Here is a 15,862-nt window from a genome sequence, read left to right as displayed (position 1 = left end):
AGCCATGTAGACTGTCTCTGTAACTGACATTGCAGCACAGCTGTTTTTTTCCTCTGCCGTTCTTTCTCCTGACATCTTAGGAGGAAAGCCACTACCAAGACAGCCTTCATGCCTGTTGGGAGGAAATCGGTGCTTCATAATCTGATAACTACAGTGTCCTGTGTGGTGTTCTCTTGAACCAAGCTGGGACCTCATTGTTTCTGGTACACGGTGCAATTTTGCAACAACTTCCTTTCAGTAACATTTGTTATGTCTCTTGGGTTTTGCAGCCACCCTGTAGTGGGGCCAGGGTGAAACCAACCACTGGAGAAGGCAGCCCCCTATCTTGGGGCTTCTGCAGTTCTGGCGGGAACCTAGAGCTCCACCTGGAGATGGACATCACTCATCCAGGAACACTGTCCCCATGTCCACGCTGCCCCAGTGTGGGGCACACACTCAGATCCAAAAGGAGAGACAGCCCACTACGCAAGACAGGTAGACAAGCGGGGTGCTGGTAAACCTCCCTCTTGGGTTCCCCTCCTCTGGATATGTGTGCCCTGGGACCCTGGCCTCATTCCTCAAAGCACCAGTTCTCTGTGCACCCCAGGGACCTGCACCGAGGAGGAACCCATGGATCCTTCTCGCAGAGGCCTGTACAGCCCAGCACCCCCAGAGCCAGCTCCCCTTCCCATTGCCCCCCACTTAGCCTGGTGAGTGAGGACAAGCCAGGCTGGCAGCCTCTCCTGCTTGTATACATGGCAGTCAGCGGTTAGCCCAGGATATCCCTCGGTCACTCCCTTCCTCCTGGGCCCTCACCACCTGGCAGAGGGCAACCTTCCACTTTTGCCACATTGAGGATGTCCTGGAGCTGTTTCTGGTATCCTCACTGCTGAGCCCCAAAAGCCCTGAGGCTGGACGCCAGGACCTTGGGGTTCTCTGCAGCCCTGCCTCCTAACCCAGGCTGTCATGCTGGGCAGGCCCTCTTTCACTTGTCTTTCTAGCACATTCTTCTCCCCTCTGAGTCCCCCATCACCCTTCCTCTGCTCACACTCAGCTTCCAGTTAGGGGATTAGTCTCTACTGGCCAAAAGGAAGCAGTGGGAGCATAGGAACCGACAGGGTGTGGGGTAATGGGTACTTCCTTTTTCATTTGATTGCCTGGCATTTATTTACTGACATTATGGTTTTTAGAGTTAACTGAAGTCTTCAGTTAACTCTACAATTCAGTTCATTTTTAAACCGATGTATCACACTCACTGACGTAATCATTTCTTCATCCATTTTAATATCAGGGGGCATTTAGTTTCTATCTAAAGTTTCTCCTTCAAAAACAATGGTATGCCCAAACAAGATGAACCCAAACAGGCCCACACCAATACGCATTATAATTAAAATGGCAAAGATAAAAGACAAAGAGAGAATTCTAAAAGTAGCAAAAAAAAGGCATCTAGTAACTTATAAGGGAGCTCCCACAAGATTGTCAATTGATTTCTCAACAAAAACTGCAGGCCAGAAGGGATTGGCACGAAATATTTAAAATGATGAAAAGTAAGGACCTACAACCAAGGGTACTCTACCCAGCAAAGCTATCATTTAGAATCAAAGGACAGATAAAGAGCTTCCCAGACAAGAAAAAGCCAAAGGAGTTCATCACCACCAAACCAGTAGTACAACAAATGTTAAAGGGAGAAGAAGAAGGAGAAGGAGGAGGAGGAGGAGGAGGAGGAGGAGGAGGAGGAGGAGGAGGAGGAGGAGGAGGAGAAGAAGGAGAAGGAGAAGGAGAAGAAGAAGAAGAAGAAGAAGAAGAAGAAGAAGAAGAAGAAGAAGAAGAAGAAGAAGAAGAAAAATGAATAATAAAGTGGCAATAACTATGTACCTATCAATAATCGCTTTAAATATAAATGAATTAAATGTTGAATGAATAAGAAAACAAGACCCATACATATGCTTCCTACAGAGACACACACAGACTAAATGTAAAGGTATGGAAAAACATTTCTTACGGATTGAAATTAAAAAAAAAGTTGGGGTAGCAATAATTATATCAGACAAAATAGACTTTAAAACAAAGTCTATAATAAGAGACAAGAAGGACATTTCATAATTTTAAAGGGATCAATCCAATAGGAGGCTATAACCCTTATAAATATTTATGCACCCAACATAGGAGTACCTAATTATATAAAACAAATATTGATGGGCATAAAGAAAGAGATCAGCAGTAATACAGTCATAGCAGGGGACTTCAACACCCACTGAGACCAATGGACAAATTTTAACAGACAGAAAATCAATATGGAAACGGCGGCCTTAAATGACACACCAAGTGGATTTAATGGATACTTTTAGAGCATTTCACCCTGTAGCAGCAGAATATACATTCTTTTCAAGTACACCTGGGACATTTCCCAAGATAGACCACATGTTGGGCCACAAAGCAAGTCTCAGTAAATTTAAGAAGATTGAAATCTATCAAGCATATTATCAAGTGTCTTCTCTGACCACAGTGGTATGAAACTAGAAATCAATTACAAGAAAAAAACCCAGAAAAAAACACAAACACATGGAGGCTAAATAACATGCTACTAAAAAAAAATGAATGGGTTAACAATGGGATAAAAAAAAAAAAATCAAAAGATACTTGAGATAAATGAAAATGAAAACATTCCAAAAATCTACGAACACAGCCAAAGCAATTTTTTTTTAATTAAATTTATTGGGGTGACAATTGTTAGTAAAATTACATAGATTTCAGGTGTACAATTCTGTATTACATCATCTATAAATCCCATTGTGTGTTCATCACCCAGAGTCAGTTCTCCTTCCATCACCATATATTCGATCCCTCTTACCTCATCTCCCACCCCCTACCCCCCGCCCCCTTACCCTCTGGCAACCACTAAACTATTGTCTGTGTCTATGAGTTTCTGTTTCTCATTTGTTTGTCTTGTTCTTTTGTTGTTTTTGGTTTATATACCACATATCAGTGAAATCACATGGTTCTCTGCTTTTTCTGTCTGACTTGTTTTGCTCAGCATTACTCTCTCAAGATCCATCCATGTTGTCACAAATGTTCCTATATCATCTTTTCTTACTGCCGAATAGTATTCCATTGTGTATATATACCACAACTTCTTTATCCATTCATCTATCGAAGGACATTTTGGTTGTTTCCATGTCTTGGCCACAGTAAACAAAGCTGCAATGAAAATTGGAGCACACGTGTCTTTATCTCTAAATGTTTTCAGATTTTTTTGGTAGATACCCAGGAGAGGGATTGCTGAGTCATATGGCAATTCTATTCGTAATTCTTTGAGGAACCTCCACACTGCCTTCCATAATGGCTGCACCAGTCTGCATTCCCACCAACAGTGTATGAGGGTTCCTTTTTCTCCACAGCCTCTCCAACACTTGTTACTATTTGTCTTGTTGATGATAGCCATTCTGACTGGGGTGAGGTGATATCTCATTGTGGTTTTGATTTGCATTTCTCTGATGATTAGTGATGTTGAGCATTTTTTCATATGTCTATTTGCCATTTGTATGTCCTCTTTGGAGAAATGTCTCTTCAAGTCCTCTGCCCATTTTTCAATTGGGTTGTTTGTTTTTTTGTTGTTGAGTTGCATGAGTTCCTTGTATATTCTGGATACTAGCCCCTTATCGGAGGTACTGTTTGCAAAAATCTTCTCCCATTCAGTTGGTGGCCTCTTTATTTTGTCAATGGTTTCTTTTGCTGTGCAGAAGCTTTTAAGTTTCATATAGTCCCATTCGTTTATTTTAGCTTTTACTTCCATTGCCTTTGGAGTCAAGTTCATAAAATGCTCTTTGAACCCAAGGTCCATAAGTTTAGTACCTATGTTTTCTTCTATGCAGTTTATTGTGTCAGGTCTTATGCTTAAGTCTTTGATCCATTTTGAATTAACTTTGGTATATGGTGACAAATACCAGTCCAGTTTCATTCTTTTGCACGTGGCTATCCAATTCTCCCAGCACCATTTATTGAAGAGGCTGTCTTTGCTCCATTGTATGTTTTTAGCTTCTTTGTCAAAAATTATCTGTCCATATTTATGTGGTTTTATTTCTGGGTTCTCAATTCTGTTCCATTGGTCTATGTGTCTGTTTTTCTGCCAATACCATGCTGTTTTGATTATTGTAGCCCTGTAGTACAAGCCAAAGTTAGGAAGTGTGATACCTCTATTATTGTTCTTTTTTCGTAAGATTGCTTTGGCTATTCGGGGTCTTTTGTGGTTCCAAACAAATCTGATGATTTTTTGTTCTATTTCTTCAAAATATGCCATTGGGATTTTGATGGGGATTGCATTGAATCTGTATATTGCTTTGGGTAATATGGCCATTTTAACTATGTTGATTCTTCCAATCCATGAGCACGGAATGTCTTTCCATTTCTTTGTGTCTTCTTCAATTTCTGTCAAAAAAGTCTTATAGTTTTCAGCATATAGGTCTTTCACATCCTTGGTTAAGTTTATTCCTAGGTATTTTATTCTTTTTGCTGCAATTGCAAAAGGAATTGTTTTTTGTATTTCTTTTTCTGAGATTTTGTTCTTAGTATATAGGAAGGCAATGGACTTTTGTGCGTTGATTTTGTAGCCAGCAACTTTACTGTATTCGTTGATTGTTTCTAATAGCTTTTTGGTGGAGTCTTTAGGGTTTTCTATATATAGCATCATGTCATCTGCAAAGAGTGATAATTTAACTTCTTCATTCCCAATTTGGATGCCTTTTATTTCTTTCTCTTGCCTGATTGCTCTGGCAAGGACTTCCAACACTATGTTGAAAAGCAGAGGTGATAGGGGACATCCCTGTCGTGTTCCTGAACGTAGAGCAAAGGGCTTCAGTTTTTCTCCATTAATTATGAGATTAGCAGAGGGCTTGTCATAAATGGCCTTTATTATGTTAAGGTATTTTCCTTCTATACCCATTTTATTAAGTGTTTTAATCATAAAAATGGATGTTGTATCTTGTCAAATGCTTTTTCTGCATCAACTGATATAATCATATGATTTTTGTCCTTTATTTTGTTTATGTGATGTATCACATTGATGGATTTGCATATGTTGAACCATCCTTGTGCCCCGGGGATGAACCCCACTTGGTCATGATGAATAATCTTTTTAATGCATTGTTGTATTCGATTTGCTAGAATTTTATTTAGGATTTTTGCATCGGTATTCATCAGAGATATTGGTCTGTAGTTTTCTTTTTGTGTGCTGTCCTTATCCGGTTTTGGTATCAGGGTAATGTTGGCCTCATAGAATGAGTTAGGGAGTACTGTCTCTTCTTCAATTTTTTGGAAGAGTTTGTGCAGGATTGGTATTAGATCCTCTGTGAAGGTTTGGTAGAATTCACTAGTGAAGCCATCTGGTCCCGGACTTTTGCTTTTGGGAAGGTTTTGGATGACTGATTCAATTTCGTTACTGGTGATCGGTCTGTTTAGATTTTCCAGTTCTTCATGCTTCAGCCTTGGAAGGTTATATGTTTCTAAGAACTTGTCCATTTCTTCTAGGTTGTTGAATTTGGTGGCATATAGTCCTTCATAGTATTCTTGGATGATCCTTTGTATTTCTGTGGTGTCCGTGATAACTTCCCCTTTTACATTTCTGATTTTGTTAATCAGTATCTTCTCTCTTTTAATCTTAGTAAGTCTAGCCAAGGGTTTGTCAATTTTGTTAATCTTTTCAAAGAACCAGCTCTTTGTCACATTAATTTTTTCTATTGTCTTTTTGTTCTCTATTTCATTTAGTTCTGCTCTAATTTTTGTTATTTCCTTTCTTCTGCTGACCTTGGGTTTTACTTGTTCTTCTTTTCCTAGTTCTTTAAGGTGTAGCATGAGGTTATTTATTTGGGAGTTTTCTTGTTTCTTGAGATAGGCCTGTAATGAGATAAATTTCCCTCTTAAAACTGCTTTCGCTGCATCCCAAAAATTTTGGTAGGATGTATTTTCATTGTCATTTGTTTCTATGTATCTTTTGATCTCTCCTCTAACTTCTTCTTTGACCCAGTCCTTCTTTAAAAGTATGTTGTTTAATCTCCATGTACTTGTGTTTTTTCCCGCTTTCTTTTTACAGTTGATATCCAATTTCAAAGCCTTGTGATCAGAGAATATGCATGGTATGATTTCAATCTTCTTAAATTTGTTGAGACTGATTTTATGTCCCAATATATGGTCTATCCTTAAGAATGTTCCATGTACACTAGAAAAGAATGTGTAGTCTGATGTTTTAGGATGAAGTGCTCTATAAATGTCAATTATGTCCATTTCATCTAATGTGTCATTTAGGGCTACTATTTCGTTATTTATTTTCTGCTTGGATGATCTATCCATAGCTGTCAATGGTGTATTTAAGTCCCCTAGTATAATTGTGTTTTGGTCAATTTCTCCCTTTAGTTCTATTAGTAGTTGCTTGGTGTATTTTGGTGCTCCCTGATTGGGGGCATAAATATTGATGACTTTTATGTCTTCTTGTTGTACAGTCCCCTTCACCATTATGAAATGTCCATCTTTGTCTCTTGTTATCTTTTTCACCTTGAAGTCTGTTTCATCTGATATCATTATGGCTACACCTGATTTTCTCTGGGTACCATTTGCTTGGAGTGTCAATTTCACCCTTTCACTTTGAGTCTATACTTGTCCTTGTAGCTGAGATGTGTCTCTTGGAGACAGCATATGGTTGGGTTTAGTTTTTTGATCCAATCTGCTACTCTGTGCCTTTTTATTGGTGAGTTCAGTCCATTTACATTTAGGGAGATTATTGATATGTGAGGATTTCCTTTCATTCTATCTTTAGTTTTCTGGTAAGGCTGTGTCTCCATTTTTTTTTGCCTTTTTGTTGTTGTCTATTATTTCTGTGTGGTGGTATTCTATGATGTTTCCCTCTATTTCTTCTTTTATTTCAGTATATATTTCAGTTCTGGATTTTTTTTGAGTGGTTACCCTTAAGTTTATGTAAAAGAAAGTTTGATAATTAGAGTATTCCATTTTCTTCAGCACGCTTACTTTCTCCATTCCCATATTCCGGTTCAGGCCTTTACTCTCCCCCTTTTTGAGTTTTGGTTGCCACAAATTGTCCCTGTTGATGGCGGTCGAATAGCCTCCTTTAGTATTTCTTGTAGTGCAGGTTGTGTATTAGAAGAAAATTCCCTCAGCTTCTGTATGTCTGGAAATGTCTTTATTCCTCCTTCATATCTAAAGGATATCTTTGCTGGATATATTATTCTTGGCTCATGATTTCTCTCTTACAATAGTTTGAATATTTGGTTCCACTCCCTCCTGGCTTGTAGAGTTTCTGCTGAAAAATCTGATGATAATCTAATGGGCTTTCCTTTGTAAGTTACCGTCTTCTTTTCCCTGGCTGCCTTGAGGAGTCTTTCTTTGTCATTGATTTTAGACAGCTTCAATACAATGTGCCTTGGAGAAGGCCTGTTGGGATTGAGGTAACTAGGTGTTCTATTTGCTTCTTGGATTCGAGGGTCCAGTTCTGTCCACAAATTTGGGAAGTTCTCTTCGACAATTTGTTTGAATATATTCTCTGTTCCCTTCTCTCTTCTCCTTCTGGTATGCCCATTATTCTTATGTTGCTCTTTCTGATGGAGTCAGAAAGTTCTTGTAGAGTTCTTTCATTTCTTTTACGTCTCAAGTCTCTTTCGTCTTCTATCTGTGTCATTTCCAGGTTTTTATGTTCGATGTCACTGATTCTTTCCTCCATCTGGTCAACTCTACTACCTAAGCTGGTGATTTCATTCTTAATTTCTTCTATTGAGTTCTTAATCTCCAGAAATTCTATTTGGTTCTTTTTTAAAATTTCAATCTCTTTCATAAAATGCTCATGCTATTCTTTGATTGAGTTTCTGAGTTCATTTAACTGCCTATCTGTGTTTTCTTGTATCTCGTTGAGTTTTTTCAGAACTGCAATCTTGAATTCTCTGTCATTTAAGTCACATATTTCTGTATCTTTAAGTGCCTTCTCTGGAGATTTTTCACTTTCTTTCTGAGCTATCTTGTTGCCTTGGTTATTCATGGCGATTACTGGTTTACTATTTCTCTTCCTAGACATCTACAGGAGTGACTTCTGCAACAGGTTGATAAAAAGCGGTCTTTCTTTTGTTTGTCAGTACTTGTTGGTAGAATGTTTTATTATTTCTCCAACTGCAACTTAGTTTTCTTCTCCCACACGGTAGTGCTATGTTTTCTCTGCACTAGTCCAACTTCTCACACAATGGGGGGATTCCCTGGGAGACGGGCTTCTCCTCTATTAATAGTTCGTCTAGGTCACAGGGCGCAGTGTCCCGGTGGGTATGCGGAGAGCTTTTGATGTTCCAAAGCTCTTCCAGCTCCTGATTCAGAGCCCGTATGTTTCAGCAGTTCTGTTTACTCCTGCAGGGATCCGCCCAGATAGGTGGGTTCAGGGGCGGGGTGAGTTGTGAGAGGTGGCCCAGAGCAATGGCGGGGACCACCACCACAGCCGGTCCTGCTTCCACAGCTCTCTCCCCTTTGCCGGAACTAGTTGGGCTGTGAATTTGTGTCTGCGGTTCACAGTTCTCAAAATAGCAAATTTTCTGTTGTTTTGATCTGACACTGCTACTGTTTCGCTTCTAGTACCGGGCAGGTGGGGGCGGGGCGAGCTCTGGGAGGGGTGGGAGGGGGCGGCTAGTCTCAGTGCCTAAGGCTCCGTTCTCTGCTGGGCAGTGCGGGCTTAAACCACCGTTTTCAGCCTTTTTCCCTCAGTCTTTACTCCGAGGTCTCTGCCGTGAGCATTGGGTTCAGCTGTGTTATACGCTGTCCCCTCAGCCCTGTGGAGCCCTGGCGGAGCCCTAGCAGGCCGAGTTCTTCCCTCTCCCGCAGCTGTGGTAGTTCCGGGAAGCAGCGAGCTCGGCGCACTGAGCTAGGTCTGCGTCCTGCGCCTGCGCAGCTCCGTCTCCGCTTGCTTCTCCCTTTCCTCCTCCCTCCACTTGCGCGAATCTCCCACCTGTAGGTGATTTCAGTCGGTAGTGGGCCTCTTCGTCTTGCCTGTCTGCTGTGCAGGGAGTCCTTTGTGGAGTTTTTGTTGTTCGATTGTTTGTAAATTCCAGGGGAGCTTTACAGAGGCTCACCTCACGTCGCCATTTGTCTGGAAGTCTCAGCCAAAGCAATTTTAAGAGGGAAATTCATAGCAATACAGGTCTACCTCTAGAAACAAGAAAATCTTCAAATCATCTAACCTTACTTACACTTAAAGAAACTAGAAAAAAAGAACAGTAAGCAAAGCCCAAAGTGTAAAAGGAAGGAAATAATAAAGATCAGATCAGAAATAAATGAAATAGAGACTAAAAAACAATAGAAAAGATCAATGAAACTAAGAGCTGGTTCTTTAACACTTTTGCTGTGACATTCGGATATGTTTTCCTGAGGCTTGCACTATCTAATTGATAACACTTAGTATGTTTTGAGTACTTTTTTGCTCAAATTCAACATAATGATAAATTTATTACCATATACCAAAGGTATAAAAGAAAAATAATGTCATTTATGTACAAAGCAGCTCAAAATGTTATTAAGTGCATAAAAGAGTCAAAATATCAACTTTTTATTTTTTGTGGATTTTTGATGCATTTGGGAAAAAAATCTTGAAATCAATTAATGCAGTGAAAGAGTTAAAAAGATAAATAAAATTGATAAATCTTTAACCAGACCCATCAAGAAAAAAAGAGAGAAGACCCAAATCAATTAAACCAGAAATGAATTAGAAGTGACAACTGACACCACAGAAATACAAAGGATTATAAGAAAATACTTTGAACAGTATGCCAACAAATTGGACAATCTAGAATAAATGGATAAATTCCTAGAAACATACAGTTTTGCAAGAATGAATCAAGAAGAAACAGGAAATCTGAACAGACTGACTACTACTAATGAAATAAAAAAACTACCAACAAACAAAAGTTCTGGACCTGATGAATTTTACCAAACATTCAAGGAAGAATTATCACCTATCCTTCTTTTTTTTTTTTTTTTTTGTTTCATTTGTTTATTTTGTTCTTTTTTTATTATTATTATTAAATTTATTGAGGTAAAATTACATAGATTTCAGGTGTACAATTCTGTATTACATCATCTATAAATCCCGTTGTGTGTTCATCACCCAGAGTCAGTTCTCCTTCCATCACCATATATTCGATCCCCCTTACCCTCATCTCCCACCCCCCACCCCCCATACCCCTTACCCTCTGGCAACCACCAAACCATTGTCTGTGTCTATGAGTTTCTGTTTCTCATTTGTTTGTCTTGTTCTTTTACCACCTATCCTTCTTAAACTACAGTAATACCTCAGTTTTTGAACGTCTCCATTGACGAACATTTCAGTTTACAAATGCAGTAAACCTGGAAGTAAATGCTTCAGTTTTCAAACACGCCTCGGAAGTCGAACATGTCACGCAGCTTCCGCTGAGTGCAAGATCCTGAGGCCTATCTGTCGGTTGTTTTCGAATGTTTCAGAACTCAAACGGTATTATTCTAAGTGAAATAAGTCACACAGAGAAAGACAAATACCATATGATTTCAATACCTATAAATGAACAAACAAAACAGTAACAGACTCATAATACAGAGAACTGATGGTTGCCAGATGGGAGGGGGGTTGGGGTGCTGGATGAAAAATGTGAAAGGATTAAGAAATATAAATTGGAAGTTACAAAATAGTCAATGGGATATAAAGTAAAGCACAGGGAATATAATCAATAATATTGTAATAACTATGTATAGAGCCAGGTGGGTACTAGACTAATCAAGGGGATCACCTCATAAATTATGTAAATGTCTAACCACTATGATGTACACCTGAAACTAACATAAAATTGAATGTCAACTGTAACTGAAAAAGAAAAGCCTTCTGTCCACGTACGAGCAGGATTCTCATGTGGTCAGCGTCTTCAAATTATTTGCCTTTTTGCATCCCCAGAGTTTCTAATGTCTGATACTTTTTTTTTCATTACTAAGCTCCAGACTGTATTTGGATTTCACCGGTTTTCCCACTAATGCTCCCCTTTTGTTTCAGGGTGTCACGAATGCTGTGACGATTGGACATGTCATCCCATCGCCCTAGTCACGGTCTGTCATGTATATATGCAGGAGAAGCTCGGTGGAGCACTGTCGATATGCAAATCTGAGCAAATTACTGCAGCCCCTGTGCGCCTAAGGTCGCGCTGCTGTAAAAGGAGAAAACACCATGGTGGGGGCGGGGGGAATCCAGGAAGATCTTGACGTGAAGCCCTGGAAAGTGTTACACGTCTTGGTTTTCCATACAGGTCATGTACTGGCTTCACCTGCATTATTCACAAGTGGGTCAAGCATCATACACATCTTCCCTTTAAACCTTGCAAGGGAACCCTTTCCCCAGAATATACAACTGAGTCTTTACGAGGACTTGTAAGGTGACACGAGAGACACCCTGGGGACCCACTGGTTTTGCATCCACTTCCCTGAGGATGGGAGTGTCGGTCCGAGGGCCACAGTGATGGAGAATGAGTCAGGGCCCTGGCACTCTCCAAGCAGGGGTCTCCCCAGACAGACACTTAAAGCCTCAGGGGACCCAGTGGGCGATGGGAATCCACTCCTACATCACAGTTTCCATGGTTGCAGCAGGCACATGGATTGTTGATACACCATGTCGGACGGTGTGTGCAGTACACCCTGCAAGAACAGGAATACTGAAGAGAGTAGACACCCTGTAAATGGCAAGAGATGCACTGGGCCCTGGGATCCATCCCCATGCAAAGGAGTTGGGTGGTTCTTAAAGGGGAAGAGGTCTGGAGCTCCCATCTCCTGGGACTGAAGACACAGGCCTGTCCTCCACTTGAATTGTGGGGACAAATGAAACACAGAGCAGAAAAAGAGGGTGACTGTGGAAGAGACAGGATGGGGAGGGGGCAACTGTGGAGGACACAGGACGGGGAGGGGTGCGACTGTGGAGGACACAGGACGGGGAGGAGGAGATTTTTTCTTCTCTGTAAAAATGATCAAGAGCCCACATGCACTTCCTCCTGGCCTCACTTCTTCCAGGAGAGCTGGCCAGCATGGATGTCTACTCTGGGCCTCACACCACTGCCCAGTGCGTCCCGTGTGGGTCCCCAGGGCTGTGCTATGTTGACTGTGCCCCCTCTGGGATTCTCCTTCCTCACTGTATGCTAAGGACCAAATGTCTCCCCTCAAATTAACATTTGAAGCCCTAACCCGCATGTGACCTAAGAAGCGTCCCTCAGCAAACACCCATCTGCTAGCACCTTCATCTTGGACTCGCAGCCTCAGGAACTGTGATCAATAAATGCTGTTAAAGTCCCCAGTCTGTGGTATTCGTTATGGCGGCCTGAGATGTCCAAGACCTTGGGACAAACCCCCAGGGGACAAGGAGAGGTCCTGGATCAGGCCGGGTGCAGGGAGCCCGCCCTGGGGAGGAGGCAAGAAGAACGGGGGCAGGTAACATAGTGGCCCCAGGAGGTCTGCCCCCTCCCTTTCCCCATGGCCCTGGCCCAGGGACAAGTGTGGTTAGGGTACCTGGTTGCCCAGGGGGACATGTAGGCTTGGGCCTAACTGTGAGCTAGAGGGGACTGCCCAGGTGGAGTCCTGGGGGTCTCCTGGTAAGGGGCCTGCCCCCTATCCCCAGGGGCCCAGGTCAAAAAGAGGAGGCCCTTCCTGCAGGGGACCCCATCTGAGAGCAGAGCCAGGGCAGTACCCTGAGGTACCCACCTGATCCCAGGGCCTTTCCTGCAGGGGTGTCCATGGGCTGACCCCCACCCCACCCCCTCCCCTGAGTCAGAACCAGGGTGCATGTCCTTGCCTGGCACCCAGCCCGGGTCCTGCCAGCCCCTCACCCTCTCTGTGCCTCCTGCACCAGTGGGGAAACTAAGGTTCTGAGCACAGACCAGAGTCACCTAATGTGACCAGTCTCTTAGCTCAGCCAGTTGTCCCCCATGGATGGTACTGGGTCCCGTCTGGGTGGTCCCAGTTCCCCCTGGGGTTGGTCCCAGGTCCCCTGCGGGTGGTCCTAGGTGCCCTGGGGATGTGGTCTTGGGTCCCCTAGAGGTGGTCCCTATTCTCCTGGGCTCCTTCCCAGCCTGCATTCCAAGACGCTGGTCTGAGGAGTGGTCCCGACCAGCTGGGGTTCCCGCTCCACCCACCTTATCACTGGAAGACAGAGGTCTCCTTCCCCCAGCCACCCTGAGCCTCTGCCCTTTGCCTCCCTGGGATGGGGGTGGAGGGGTGAAACCCAATCAGGGTAGTGACAGCCAGGCTATTTTGGAGTTGGGCTGGACCGCCTGCCCGGCAGTGGGGGCAGGGTGGGGGCGGGCCCAGCCTTCTCCAGCTGATAGTGTTTGCCTGTCCTCTATCCCTGCCCAGTCTGAGGACTGGCCAGAGTGTGGGCTGCTGGCAGGAGCTGTGTCGGTCCTGGGCCCTCAGAGGGAGGTGAGACCCAGTGTCCCCTGCCCCACTGTCTGAGGCCCTGGCCTGGGCACCACCTGGAGTTCCCCTGTAGAGACAGGTGAGGAGGCAGAGTGGGCAGGGGTAGGGGCCATCCCATGTGCTCCCCCTCTCCCAGGGTGGCTTGGCTGAAGGTCACAACTCTGAGGGGACAGAGGGGCCTGGGGTGGGGTTCTAGCCAGGCTGTGCTACTCCCTGGTTGGGGTCCTGGATTACAGCCCTTGCCCCATTAGGTGACCTGAGCTGAGCCTTTATGTCCAGAGGGAGCAGCCTGGGTGGGAGGCTGGGGACATATCCCCTACCCCTTGCTCCAGGATGGCCTGGGGGTCTGGCCAGCCCTGCCCCCAGCTCTGCTGAGATGGATGTCCGCTGACAGCTGGGGCTATTTTGAGCCTGTTGGCTCAGTGGAGGGGACAGACAGAGGGGCAGTGACACCTGACTCCAGGAAAGAATTTCCCGTGGAGTGTGGGAAGCGGGGCCCAGGGGTCTGGTGGGGGGGGGCGAAGATCCAGGAGCTGCCCTTGGAGTCTTTTCTGGAAGGGCATGGGGGCAATGGGAGGGTTCAGAATTCTGCTGTCAGGCTGGAACCCTGGCTCATCTGGAAAACGGTTCAGGGCCACGCAGACCTAAGAGTGGCCAAATACTGGAAAAGCAAGTGGACAGGGTGGGGTGTGGGAGAGACAGGGTGGAAATGACCCCAGATGGAGGGGTCTCAGCCCTGGTGTGAGGCTCCTGCCAGTGTCCATGGGGGACATGCGGGAGTGCCTCTGAAGGGTCCACAGGAAGCCTCCTTTCCAGGCAAGTGTCTGAGGGGGTGGGGCTTCCGGGAGGCTGGGGCTGAGATCCTGGCTAGGACCCCTCCTGAGGCCTGTTTCTGCCAATGTGGCAAGGGGAAGAGGCTGCTGCAGGTGCGCCTGTGCCCAGAGGTTGCCTTTTGTGGTCCCCTCCCCTCCTCAGCCTGAATGAAGGCGGCTCAGAGTCCTTGGGGATGTGCTTAGGGAACCTGGCCCCGCTGACCAGGGGACACCTGCATGGTGGGGCTGCTGTGGGGCTCTGAGGCTGTCACATCTTGGTGAGCCTCCTTGGACCCCATGGGGTCAGCTGCATGGAGGGTAGGGAGTGCAGGCTGGATAGGGAGCAGGGCATTGCCACAGTCCCAGTCCCTAGTGGCCTTAGGAGATCTTGGGGTCTCTGCCCACCCTTGTCAGGCCAGTGGGTGGCCTGCACACCTGCCAGAGGCAGGGAAAGGCTTCCCTAAGCACTAGCAGAGATGGGAGCTCCCTCCCTGTCCCTTTCCTTCTGTCCCTGGAGGGCAATGCTGTGGAGGTGTGCCCCTGAACATGCTCACTCATGAGCTTGGAACTGCTTCTTGGGCACTTGTTTTGGGTGTGGCAGGGACAGGGACAATGCCATGTCCTGCTTTGGGTAACTCACACACTAACTACATGATTGTGGGGTGCACTGGGAAGAGCTCTGGGATCAGGATCCCCAGAAACCTGGCGTCAGAGGGATTCCAAGGCCCAGGGGGGCATCTACGGAGGTGGTGCTCGGGTGGTGGCCTGCCCAGATCTTCTCAGGCCTGCCCAGCCTCGTGGGGGGGGGGGCAGTTGGCCCGCGGGGGACAGAGGTGCTGACTGCACAATGAGTCAGCAGGCTGGTCCGGGCTCAGCCTCCTTGAGCGGGATTAATGAGGATTAGGTCCTGAATCACAGCAGAGGACCACCGGAGGACATCCGCTGCTGCTCCTCCTGTGGTGGGCAACCTATGCCTGGAGGCCAGAGGCCCAACCCCTGGGGTGGAGGAAGTTAAGGCACTTGGGGCCAGCCCGGGCCCATTGTGCTCGCTCTTCTCACAGAAGTCCTATGCAGGCAGGGCCCAGTCTCACCTCTCCCACCTGTGCTGGGTCCAGCCATGGGCCACCCCAGATGGTCAGAGGCCAGAGTCACCTGGAGCCTTAATCACTGATGGTGCCAGCCCTATCCAAGCAGGATGCCCCGTTGGTGGAGCTAGAGTGACCAGGCCACTTGCAAACCCCAGGTTGGGTCCAGCTAGCTGGCCTGACTGTTCTCAGCCTGGAGGACCCCAGCTCTTCTCGGGGGATTCTCTGCTGTCCTTTGCAGGCACACTGCTGACTGTGCAAGCTCGGAAGGGAGGGGCCGGGAAGCCTGGTCGGCCGGGGTCCCTGTGTTGTTAGCAGGAACCTGCCTAGCTGCAGGGTTTCCATCCCTTCCCTGCTCACTGACAAGCACAACCCCCCAGAGGTTGAGGGAGTGGGGACCCCAGAAGAGGTGAGGTGTGCCCTGGCCCAGGGCAACTGCAGGTAGGACAGCCTTGTGTACAGGGTTCCCTGTCGTGGGCTCCACTGGGCAAGGGGGTCTGAGGTGCCCCTGGGCCCAAAGGCTTGTGGAGGAGT

At 45.6% G+C, this 15,862-nt stretch overlaps 2 protein-coding genes across 21 annotated transcripts in view; both read left to right on the top strand.

Annotated features, from left to right (window-relative positions):
* Nucleotides 1-12,313, top strand: part of IBA57 (iron-sulfur cluster assembly factor IBA57) — a 53,957-nt gene extending 41,644 nt beyond the window's left edge. For 2 of the 3 annotated variants that reach the window (XR_012489484.2, XR_016021428.1), the window contains exon 5: nt 11,030-12,313. The gene's annotated coding sequence lies outside the window, so the exon portion shown is untranslated. Of the gene's footprint in view, nt 1-269; nt 475-11,029 lie in introns of all 3 variants that reach the window. The other variant, XR_012489483.2, reaches the window with a different exon arrangement.
* Nucleotides 12,314-13,366: 1,053 nt separating this feature from the next.
* OBSCN (obscurin, cytoskeletal calmodulin and titin-interacting RhoGEF) overlaps nt 13,367-15,862 on the top strand; it is a 147,188-nt gene continuing 144,692 nt past the window's right edge. For all 18 annotated transcript variants that reach the window (XR_016021423.1, XM_088798862.1, XM_088798859.1 and 15 more), the window contains exon 1: nt 13,367-13,510. The gene's annotated coding sequence lies outside the window, so the exon portion shown is untranslated. The remainder of the gene's footprint in view (nt 13,511-15,862) is intronic.

The sequence above is a fragment of the Rhinolophus sinicus genome, chromosome 5 (genome assembly GCF_057876585.1).
Source record: "Rhinolophus sinicus isolate RSI-liver-muscle chromosome 5, RSI-T2T, whole genome shotgun sequence".
Lineage (NCBI taxonomy): Eukaryota > Metazoa > Chordata > Mammalia > Chiroptera > Rhinolophidae > Rhinolophus > Rhinolophus sinicus.
The sequence above is the reverse complement of the archived record's forward strand: the minus strand, read 5'-3'. Positions and strand labels throughout refer to the sequence as shown.